This window comes from Rattus norvegicus, chromosome 6, assembly GCF_036323735.1.
Source record: "Rattus norvegicus strain BN/NHsdMcwi chromosome 6, GRCr8, whole genome shotgun sequence".
In the NCBI taxonomy this organism is placed as follows: domain Eukaryota; kingdom Metazoa; phylum Chordata; class Mammalia; order Rodentia; family Muridae; genus Rattus; species Rattus norvegicus.
In genome coordinates this window covers 105,231,553-105,243,716 of record NC_086024.1, presented here as the reverse complement: position 1 = coordinate 105,243,716, position 12,164 = coordinate 105,231,553, and the positions used below count along the sequence as shown (strand labels likewise).

The following is a 12,164-nucleotide window of genomic DNA, read 5'->3' as shown; positions in this document are numbered from 1 at the left end:
ACATGGCTGCAGAGAAAGTGTAGATTTGATCTGGCCATTGATTCCTCTTACATTATCCCCAAAAGTCACATGATATAAGTGGACCACTGGTGTGGATGGTCCCTTACCTTCAGGGACAGTGGGAATAATATTGGGAAGAAGTGGATTCACTTCTCATGGACTCATGGTGTATCCAGGTATAGTAGATGGGGATCCCAGGAAGAAATAATACCTGCTAAAGGGGAGAAGCAGATAGAATTGCTCAGCTGTTTCCCTACATCCGGGGCAAGGCTGCTCCTGTGGGCTCTATTGTGGGCTAGAGCATAACTTAAGAGGAGGTTTCAAAACCTTTATGCCTACAGGTGGCATCCACCGTGACTTAGACATAATGGGTAACTCTGCTTCTAATGTGGTAGAGGAAACTGTAGATTCTGAGGGGTGAGCAATGTTCCTGAAGGAAATGATAAAATGGCAGCTACAGTTGCTGGGTGCTATCATACTGTGTAACTGGAGGGGATTTTTGATTTTGCTTTGTATGTTCATATACTATTCTGGAAGTTTGGAGTGAAAGCTGAAAACTCAAAGTTCACTCAATTCTCTTCTGCTAGAAAAGATGACAGACTTGACACTATGCACGTAGAGTTTGTGACTAGAATTTGAAATGCTTGGAAAGAAAGAGCCAGGAGGAGAACAAGGTTCAGGCTTGGTGAATGAGACTGGTAATGTACCCATGATGAAAAGGGGAAAGAAATAGACTGGAAGGGAAACTGCTGCCCTGCCCTGCTCCCCGTGCTTTCACTACCAGGTGCCCAAATGCCTCAGGGAGACAAGGGGCTGGGGAGCGGGAGGTAGCACAGGCACAAAAGGGTGATGTGTGAGTGCACTCCCACAAGATTGTCTTAGGCCTGCAGAAATGCATGCATCCTTCCCAGCGTCTCTGCACCATGTGCCTGCTACTGATGCTATTCCTGACAGTGAGCTGACCTGGCGACTGATAGAAATGCTAGATTTTGAAGAATTTAAAAAATCCACTATTTAATATCATTACCATAATTGTTAGGAATGAGTAACAACTCCAGAGATATCAACTTTTTAATATAAAGCACGTTTATTATAGAACATTAGAAAAAGATCCAGGTGACTGTTTAAAATACACAAACCCCACACTTCTACTCATGAAGAAGGCCTATGAGCATGCGAATACTCTGGGCTGAGAGCCATGTCTGTTCCTGGTCAATCACTTCTGAAAAGTTCTCAAATATTGAAATTCAAAGTGAATGATTTGCCTTGACATGATTCAAAAAGTAAAATATAAATGTAAGGGCAGTAAAACCAAGGCAAGAATTAGTTTACAATACTCATTCCTGGAGAGTAACTGAGAGCATGTGTAGGTTTGTGCCCTGTCTGTGTGTATATTCACACAGAATCAGGCCAAAAGTCAAGGGAGCAGCGTATACCCACATATGTGAAGCCCCCGATTGCCGCCAAAAGGATGTAGAACGTCCATCATCCTTCTGTCTCAAGAACAGCACATTTCCAACCCTAGGCATCCCTTAGAAGGGACCAGTACCGAGGACAGGAGGGTGAGTTCAGACCATGCTGTTCTCACAGCATCCACTGGATTACAGGCGTCCATATTAGTCTTCGGGCTTTAAGAACATCTTCTTAATTTTAATGGCTTTTATATTTCCATTTTCATCTTCTTCATCATTGGCTTCCTATTCTTGGCAAACATTTACCCAATCGTTCCCTCCAAACTCTCATGTCTTCTTGCCATTTCTTCTTTCGACATTCCAATGTCTAGTATTTCCTCCTCTTCTGACCCTGCCACTCTGTTCCTGGAATTCATCAGAAGCATTACTTTCTCAACTTCAGGATTAAAGCCTCTGAATGGCATCCTTCCGTAGAGAATATCTTCACACAGGGAGAAGCTCTGCTCTTCTATGATGAAGCTCTCCTTCTCCTTCAACTCTGGCAAATCCAGGTACCAGTGCTCATCCCTGATCATCTTCCGTTCCTCCTCTTCCAGCTGTTTGGTTTTTCGAGTCCAGGCCCCTCTGCATGAACTTCATGCGCAGGAGGTTTTGGATAACTTAGTCTTCCGCTCCGATGCCATATTGGAAACATTTTCAGAGGCTTCCCACTGCACCGCACTTGCACAGGGTCAAGAGCAGAGCGAGATGTTGTGTTCGGTGCTAACTTTTTATACTGATGTAAACAAGATGGGGATGGCAGGTTGTAAGTCAGATAAAATAAGCATGGTGGTCAAACGTCCACATCAATTCAGAAGTCAGAATTGTATGCTATCCTTATGATATTGGAATATCCTGAAGCTCTTAACGTAATTATTGATTCATTGGATGCCTATAGAGACTGCTGAATTTGTCCCTGATAACTCTGAATTAACATTGTTTATTCAAATGCAACAGGCCATCAAGATTAGAAATTATCCATTACATATTATACATGTTTGGTTTTTTTTGTTTGTTTTTTTTTTAAAGTTTATTGGTGATGACTCAGAAAAGGGTGTGGGTTGGGAAGGCTGAAGTGCGGGCTACGTGGTACCCCCTCATCTTCCTGCTGCATCTGGGCCATCAGCTGCTGTCGCTCAGTGGCCTGGCGCATGCGCACCATGACCAGACTCTCATAGTCCCTTTCTGAGGACACTGAGCCCTTCCACAGTCCTGGGGGACTGGGATCACCATGCCCTGGGGCTGTCCCTCCAACCAGGAAACCTTCAGAGGGTTGTCAGCCAGGCCCACTTCATTTCTGTCGGTCAACTCCGCAGCTCTGACAGTTGCAATCTCCACTATGACATTGCCTGGCTTCCTTCCGGAAACTACCAAGTTGAGAACCTCCCCATACTTATGTAAAAGCCTCATGAGGACATCTCTGGAGTAGCCCCCTTGGGACTCATCCTCCTTCTTGCATGTCCACTTAAGCTTTACTTTGGGGGTTCCTTTGCCTTCTCTATTTTCTGTTCTTCCTCTCAGCCTCTGTTCTCGGTCCTGGCGGGTCTGCTTCTGGATCAGCCATTGCTGCTCTTCCAACTGACGGGAACCCTCTTCTTGTAATCGAGCAATCTCCTGCTCTAGTGTGGTGATGCTCCTGCTCTCCTCCTCTTCCTCAGTACTCTGGGCTTGGGCCTGCTGCTCCCTGGCCTCCAGGTCAAGCTTCAGTTTCTTCCTGTTCTCCTCAAGTCTCTGGGTCGTCTCTGCGGCCCGCTTCCTGACTGTCCTCTCCTTGTCATATGCAGCCCTGGCTGCATCATCAGTCAGTACCTCCAAGGCCTGGGACAGCTGGTGGAAGAGTTCAGCTGCTCTGGGGTTATCTGGATTTTTGTCTGGGTGGCAGGGGAGTGCTTTTTGTCTATAGGCCTTCTTCTCTTTGTCTCTTGCCTTCTCTTCGACTCCCAGCAGCAGGTAGAGAAACATCTGTAAGACCTCTTTGGTCACTGCCATGATTCTGAAAGAATAAAGATTTTAAAGTATCCCCCACTGACCCTGCTATGAGGACAAGTTTACCTCACAGCAAAAAACATGTTTTGGGGATGTAGCCCGGCTACACAAAATTATCTGGCCTCAATAAGGCCTGACTCAACATTCCTGACAAAAAAGAGAATTAGGGTCAACTTGCCTCAGAAGCAGGGTGGCCTAGAGTTGAACTGAGCCCAACTTACAAACCAATGAAATTGCTTTCTGTGACTGTTGCCAACTACCTATGTAATTTTCCCTGTAAATACCTTCCTCTACTTGGGCTAGAGGTCGACTCCTCTGTCTCCTGTGTGAGATACGTGTCATCTCCAGAGCTCTGGTTCCTCAAATACACCTCTTGTTTATTACATCAAGACTCGTTTCTCATGAGTTCTTGGGGGGTTGCGTCATCTTGAGATTTGAGTGGGGGTCTTCCCCACCCTGGTAGTCTTTCATTTAGGAGCTCGTCCGGGATCTCGCAACCACCCACAACTCCAAAGACCTTCTTGGAGGTAAGGGGGTCCCCAATTGTGTCTGAATGTGCAGCTGCTGTCTGTGTCTGTCTCTGTTCTGGTTCTGGTTAGTACCTGAAAAGAGCTCTGGTTTTGCAGCCACTTTCCGGAGCTGTAAAGCTCAGAAGCTGTGGTCGACAGACATGTCGGGAGGATGACAAGCTGCACCCTGACGGATGCTTCAGGGCAACAGGAGAGCCAGGGACGCCTGGTGGTCTCCTATTGGGTAGAAGAGGATAGTGTGTTCCTCTTGGAAGAGAAACTTCAAAGACCTCTTCGTCTGAAACTGCTTTTGGCTGATGCCTGTGGACTAGGCACAGCAGTTGTTGTCTGGATATTGTGGTTTCTTTGTGTTGTCTGTTGTTTGTCTGTTTAGTGTTTTTTTTTTTGTGATGATAGGACAGACAGTAATGACTCCCGTAAGCCTGATGTTAGATCATTGGACAAGTTAGGGACAGAGCACATAATATGGCAGTTGAAGTTAAGAAGGGAAAGTGGCAGACTTTGTGCACCTCTGAGTGGCCAACTTTCAGTGTGGGCTGGCCCCCTGAGGGCTCTTTTGACATGACTATGATTCTTTATGTTAAAGCTATTGTTTTTCAGGAAAAACTGGGAGCACACCCGGACCAGCAATCTTACATTTAGGTCTGGCAAAACCTGGTTCAAAATCCTCAGTACCCTCTGCTCCTCCTAAGATCTATCCTGAGGTGGGGGAGCCTCCTGAATGGCCAGCTCCGTCCCCCGTATTTATGCCCCATTTCCTCCCCAGCAGCCTTCTGACTTCTTCTCCACAGGAAGAAGAATCAGGGAGTGGGTGTCCGGCTACAGGTACCCGAAGCTGCAGGGCTCAGAGCCCCACAGAGCATGACTCCACAGTAGCCATACCTTTGGGCACTTATGGTTTCCAACCTCTTGAATCCTCTGCCCCTCTAGAGGTCCGGCGTAGGGCACGGGAAGTTGGTGAGCACTCACCCCTGACTCCTCTACTGGCCCAATTCTTGTTTTTCCCTTGCGGGCTTCCAGACCTCCCCCTGGTCCAGGCAATGGGATGCAGCCCCTTCCGTATTGGACTTTCTCCTCCTCTGATCTTTATAACTGGAAACTTAATCACAGAACTGTTTACTTTGTTCGTCAAAGAGTTTCACTTGGTCCTCTTGGTGCTTAACTTAGAAGTTAAAAATAATTTGCTTGAGAAAAATGGTTTTCTGCCAGGGAGTTTTATCTTTCTCTCTTGAGCCTCCTTCCCAAGGGGAGATGCCCCTCCCTTTGCTCCCCTTGTCCAGTCTAGCTGCTGTTAACAGTTGTGTATGAAGGACTCCAGGTTAGGGAGTGACCCTGTCTGAAGCAGGAATTATCAGAACCAGAAAGTTTTACCTTAGGTCCTGAAGAAAAATTCTCCCTGTTGCTTAAACATTCACAGCTTCTAAGGAAGGGACAGCTCAGAGTAGGGAAGTGTGGGGCTGAGGGTGGCAGGTGCATGGGCAAGCAAGCTGCAGGCTGTGCATGGGCAGGGGCCTGATTCAGCGGGGGGTGGGGGGAAAGAGTTTCAAGGTTAAGGGTCAGTTGGCCAGGGCTGATGCTTTGACAACAAAAAGAGTGCATTAAGAGAACTTTCTTTGAGAGAGCCTGCCTGCCTTCCCTTATCCACTGGCCCTATTCTAAGAGAATGGTCTGTCTACATGGACAGTGTCTTTGTTCCTAACCCCTCATCAGCAAGTTCCTGCCCCTGTGGTCAAAATGCCCCAGGCTGGGAGGCAGGGAAGCCCCTAAAATAGTTTCAGAAAGAATCTACAACTAACTGTGAAGAACTTTGTTTTGCCCGTCAAAATTTAGAATTCAGGCTTTGGCTGTGGCCAAGGTCAGGATTAATCTTTTCTTTTCCATGGGCCTTTAACCCAGTGCGACAGTTTGGTAAAGGGCTGCTACTGAGGTCCTGAAAGTCCCAGGTGAACCGGTTACAATTCTTATGTCAGCCACTTGGCATCTAACACCCAGGTCCTAACCATCTCTCCATCCTTTTGTTATTACTAGAAGCCTAGTGTCATTTGGAGGCTGGTTCTCTTGAGAGGTAAAGCCACGAAGCTGACACTGAAGAGAGACTCCTTGAGGAAAACTCTAAGTCCAGAGAGATAGTCGGTAACATATCAGTTGCCTCTCTGCTCGCCTTTCTGCTTCACAGACACGAAGCTTGTGCTTATTTTTACAACGGCCTGTTTGTCCCCAAAAGGCCTCCTGGTTTAGCTGTGTGACTAAATGCTATTTGTCCTCTTCAGTGGACCTCTATTCTCTAGATTCTCCTCTTGTTTTCTCACCATCCCACATGAGATGCTTATTAGTAACTGTTATAGATCTTCTTTACCACCGAGGAAAGACAGAATTCTACTAGAGGCCAGAAAATAAATGTTCCAGACATGGATGGAAGACCCTCACTCCTGACTGACTTCAATACCCCTGAAGGTAGGGAGTGCTCCAGGTCTAACGCCAGGCTCCAAGGGTGGGTCCCCGAGGGGCTGGAAAGCGCCCCACCAATCTGGCTAAGCTGAGAAAAAGATATAAAGAAAAAGTTACAGAAATTTGAAGAGTTAAGCTAAGTTGCTGAGAGTTAGTGTAAGTGCAGAGAAAGGAAAGTTAAAGTGTGGTTCAGGGTATGTGCACATAAGTGGACAGCAGAGAGACTGAGGAAGAGAAAGAGGAAGAAAGGTAAAACGAGCAGGAAGCTAGGGAAGAAAAGAGACAAAAAGAAGAGGAAGTTAGAGAGCTAAAGAGAGATAAAAGACAAGAGAGGAACATATACTGGCCACAGTAGTTAGGGAACCTAGGAAGACAGTTCTGGCAACAGAAGAGAATTCCTGGTTAAAGGTCAGTGTGCCAATGCAAAGAAAAAGGACACTGGGTCAGGGACTGCCCCAGAAAAAACCAGAGGGGCCTTTCCAGCAGCCCGGAAGGCAAGCCTCTTGGTCCTAGAGTGCTGACTATGCACAAAGACAGAAGGGAAGCCCGCCCAGTTGTTTTGTGAATGAATACGGGGGCCCAACATTCTGTGCTCCTATGCCCAAATGGGCTTGTGTCAGAGGGGTAGAGCATACCTGGCTGTTCCTGCATAGCTATGCTCTTTGAGCTTAGAGAGAATACCAACATTCCCCAGTTTGGTTTAATTAAAAAAAAAATTTGTGGTGATGGTGAAGCAGGAATTGTGCTGTCGTAAACTCTTACTACTTCCTGCTTGCTCTGTGGTGACATGTCTCTAGGGAACCTAGAAAAATGGTATGCTGAAGATTGTACAGTCCTAGAGTTGGCTGTCTCCCTGTTGTCCATGGTCTGTGGAACCGTCTGAGGATAGGTCAGAAGGAACAGGTCCAATATGAGTGTCTGTGTCTGTGAGAGGAGATTGTAACATCTAGACGTCCAATCTCTGGAGCTGTCCTGGGTGTAGTAAGTATCTGGACTTGAAAAGATGCTATAGCACACATATATGTTTATTATAGGCAGAGAATAAGATTAAGTGCGTTTGGGAGAAAAGAAAACTTTTTCTTAGATGTACGCTTGAAACCCAGAGGACTCCCACCCTTAGGAATAGGTAGTAAGTGGGATCTTTAGGCAGATGAACTTCTCTGAGTGGAGTCTTTGGTTCATAAGAGGTAGGTCTGAGTATTTCCTATAGCTTATAAAATTTTACATTCTTTAAGATCTGCAGAGCAAGGGATAAGCAAGTGTGTGCATTCACAGGGAGCTGGGAAACTGGTGTGCACAGCTGAGGCACTGTGCTTGGCTGGCAGTTTGAGCACGCTGGATCAAAGTCCTGGACAGAGAGAGGGAGAGCTTGCTTGTACAAGGTTGTTCGGGGCCACACATGCGTGGGAAAGCATTCTTCACAGACAAGGTTCCTGAAGAATGGGGTTGGACCTGCTTTTCACAAACTAGGAACTACAGCAATAAAGAAGGGAGAAGAGGGAGGCCTGGGAATGGGGCAGAAAGAGATACTGTTTTCTCGTTAGTGTAAATTAGTCCAAAACATCCCAGGAAGTGGGGACAGGCAGCGAAGACCTAGAAACCCATGTGTGAGAATAGGGATTAATTGCCCCGACCAGTGCAGTGCTGGGGGTAGACTTAGAGCCAGTGCTCCTGGGCCAGTGAGCATTCTATAGAGGCCTGGCCTGGCATTAATCCGTCTCAAAAAGAGAAAGTCTCACCCAAGGGAAAATGTCCAGAAAGAGGCTCAGTGAAAGGCTCTATCCCCAGAGGCAGCATGGGTAGCTCCAAGCTCACGAACGCTCCCCTGAAACCATGTGTACCCCATGGAAAGTCAAGCTCTGAGGTAAAGCATACAGAGGTGGAGTAGGTACCTCTCACCAGCATGTGCTTGAAGAGGGCGCTCTGCTTGGTGGGCAGCTATACGCAGGGCATCATGGCGATGCGGAGGCCTGCTGGAGATGTGTAAGTCCTGAGTCCCCCCGCAGTCAGCAGGTGTTAGTGGTCTGATGGCTAACATGGTGTGGCAGCTGGTTTGATTTAATCTGTGTGATGCCCACAGAAGAGGCAGCAGAAGTAAAGGTAGGACTCAACATTAGGACGCTCAGCAGCAGTCTTGGGGCATGCGGGCCGAAGAGGCTTGCACTGCAATTCTTTGGCAACGGGGCATTGTCTCAGGAGTCCATGGTTTCATCCATCTTCACCAAGGCTCCGTGCCCCAGGCCAGAGGTGGCCCAGGGTGGAATGGGGGCCCCTGCAGAAGCAGAGGCATGCGGTGTGGAAGAACTATACTCTGTCTCATGGAAGGCAGCAGTGTGGCAGGGGTGCCAGACCATATGGGCTCAGGGAGATGAAAATCCTCACGTGGTGCATCCGAGTCATGGCACCAATGTGAGGGTTCCTGGTTCAATCCCGTGATTCGGTTTAATGTTAGCATTTTGAATCTTGGCCCGTTCCTGGACAGAACACACCCACCCACCATGATTCCACGTGCAAAATGTTAATGAGAGAAGAGTAGAAGAGCAGAACGGCGGCCAGCCACGGGCACTCGCATGGTGTCCTGGGGAAGGGGGCAAGAGCAGTGAAGAATAAAGAGTAAGAGAAGTAAGAGAGGGTAAGACAGGGCAAGCGGCCCACATTTTTACTGTCGGGCACAACTGGCGATCGCCAGGCAACTGTGGCACACAGCATACCTGGTTTTACCAGGTAGCTGTGGGGGTAGAGCTTAGACCGAATAGCAATAATCATGGAAGGGCTCTGGGAAAGCTAAGGTCTGCAGCCTTGGGCGGGTCGTCAAAGATATTTGGCAGGAAATGGTGGAACAAGCCTCAAGTTTAGAGCAGGAGGAGACACAGAGGTAATGAACTGGTCAATCCCACCTGGAAAGCCTGACTTATCTTTGCATAGCAATTGTGCCTAGTAGGCAAATTATTTAGTTTTTTTTTTTTTAAGATTAGTTTCACGTGCATGCACTGTCCCTGTCACCAGACACACCAGAAATGGGCCTCACATCCCATTACAGCTGGTTGTGAGCAGCCATGTGGTTGCTGGAAATTAAAAGTCAGAAACTCTGGAAGAGCAGTCAGTGCTCTTAACCTCTGTGCAATACCTCCAGCCCTGTGTCTTTTGTCCCCAGAGTCAAAGGGCTCAGAGGCAAGCTGGTGGCAAGAACCCCCAGAGCAGTGATGTGTAGAGAAAGAGGCCAGGTTAGGGTTGGCAGAGGACAATCCCATAACTAAGAATGGTGGAAGAAGAGGAAAGGCAGGAGGGGCTGGTAGCATTGGCCTTAGGCCTGGGCTTAGGAGGTAATGATTGTTAAACTACAGGCAACATCAAGGGACCTGTCAGCCCAAATCCCCAGAGGAAACAATTAACGTTTTCTTTTTGGTCAGTCTGGACGAATGAAGCATTATGTGTTTCTGATCTTAGATGTGGCTGCAGAAGGAAGTGTAGCTTAGGATCTGGCCACAGATCCCTCTTTCATTATCCCCAAAGAGGGATGTTGTTAAGTTAAGGACTGGTGGGTGCGGTTCCTTCCTTTCAGGGACAGTGGGAGTAATCTTGGGAAGAAGTGAATTCACTTCTCAAGGACTCATGGTCTATCCAGGTGTAGTAGATGGGGATCACAAGGAAGAAATAAAACCTGCTAAAGGGGAAGAAGGAGACAGAATGGCTGAGTTATTTCCCTACAATAGGTGCAAGGCTGCTCCTGTGGCATGAACGGGGCTTTTGGAAGCACTGGGGAAGGTGTGCTCTGGCACACAGGTCTATGATCAGAGACCCAGGTTGTCCAAATGCAGGTGTGCACATAGGAAGAGTGGAAGATACAGGAGCTGATGTTAGTTTACTTTCCCAAAAGTCTTGGAATCCAGATTGTCCACTTTAGATACAATTTGTAGAAACTGCTTAATTGCCATGAATGGGATGGTGCCTATGTGGACCCAAAAGGGAAAACAGAGAAATTGAGAACTTATACGGCTACCCATATACTTATGGGGAAGGCATCTTTTACAAAAATGGGTACTCAAATTGATATTCCCGCAATTCCAGGGACAACGAATGAGAAAATGATATGGTAGTTGCTCCTTGGGAAGGTAATGATACAGGTGACAGAGTACAAGGTCAAAAAAGAGAAACTGAGGAACTAGACCAACCAATGTAAGGGTGTGTTGACAGGAGAAGTGAACATGGTAATAGTATTAAGGGGATGTGGTTATGCTTAAGTTTCTACAGGGACTGAAAAATATGGCTACCAATAGAACCTTATAAATTTTATATCTGACTAGGGAAAACCTCTTGTGAGCTGAGACAGTGTCTCCACAAAGCAAACATCCCAGGTGACTCACAGACTGTGTCAGTTACTGATTCTCCTAACTGTGCATGCAAATCAACTTCAAAAGGGCTATCACAGAAACTAGAAAGACAGATTGGGCAACAAAGGCTTTAGCTACCTTTTCTCAAACTAACCATTTTTTTCTCCCTGGGGCCCATTTAGGAATTCTTCACCCCAATTCAGCAGGAAGCAGTTTTCTGGAGATCGTCGCCCTAGTCCCTTAGGCTGGGGTGGATAGGTTTGGTCATCTAATGTGTTCTAATTGCTGTCTAGGATGGAAGGTCATTATTATGATGAAAGATTGCTAAAAATTTAGCCTTTTTTGGAATTATTGTATTCTATGAATTTAAGGTATTTTGTTATGTTTTTAGAATTTTCAGATTTTTTTATCATTACAAATTGATAGCAATTTAAGTTATTGTTTGAATTGTATTGATAGAAAATTTAAATTGTCTTGAAGGTTTGTATATTGATAGAAAGGTAAGGTTTTGTTAATTATTTGAGTATACTCTACATGTGGCATTTATTGAAAATGTGGTGGTTCTTACAATAAATTCCAGTGTGTATAGATTCCTAATGATAGGGAAAAGGATAATTCTTAAAGAAAAGGGGGAATATGAAGTGGAAACTTCTAGTTCTTTAAAAAGTTAATTTTGCCAAATGATTTGCTCAGGCACAAACCAGGACCTAAAGCAACAAAGAAGGGTGAAGAGGGAGGCCTAGGTATGAGACCAGACAGAGATACTGTTTTCTGTTTAGTGTAAATTACATCCCAGGACATGGGGACAGGCAATAAAGATCTAGAGACCCATGGGTGAGAATAGTGATTAATTACCCTGACTTGTGCTGGGTCTAAAGTTAGAGCCAGTGCTCCTGAGCCTGAGAACAGTCTATCCAGGCCCGGCCTGGCATTAAACTGTCTCAAAAGGAGAAAGAAGGTCTCACCCAAGGGAAAAGTCCTAGAAGGGGAGGCTCCATGAAAGGATCTATCCCCAGAAGCAGCACAGCTAGCTCTCCAAGCTCAAGAATGCTCTCCTGAAACCATGTGTTCACCACGGAAAGTCAAGCCCTGAGGTAAAGAAAGTGCACAGAGTTTGAGTAAGTACCACTCACCAGCACATGCTGAAGAGGGCACTCTCGTGGGTGGACAGCTATTAGCAGGGTGTCATGGCGATGGGGAAGCCTGAGGAGTGGTGTAAATCCTGAGGGCCCACAGCAGCCAACAGATTGTGGTGGTCTGATGTAGATGGTGAGGCAGCAGCTCTGATCGAATCCCTCTGATACTTGCAGAAGCCACAGAAGTTTTAATGACAGTGTCCATCAGCAGCATGCTTGTTGACAATCTCCAGTTATGTGCATAGGAATGGCATAAACCTCCATTTTTCCTGCCACAGCCAG

General features: G+C 46.6%; 2 pseudogenes; both read right to left on the bottom strand.

Annotated features, from left to right (window-relative positions):
* Window positions 1-1,348: 1,348 nt before the first annotated feature.
* Window positions 1,349-2,095, bottom strand: LOC134479435 (M-phase phosphoprotein 6-like; annotated as a pseudogene).
* A 386-nt stretch (window positions 2,096-2,481) lies between these two features.
* LOC134479136 (dnaJ homolog subfamily C member 17-like) lies at window positions 2,482-3,901 on the bottom strand (annotated as a pseudogene).
* Window positions 3,902-12,164: the final 8,263 nt, after the last annotated feature.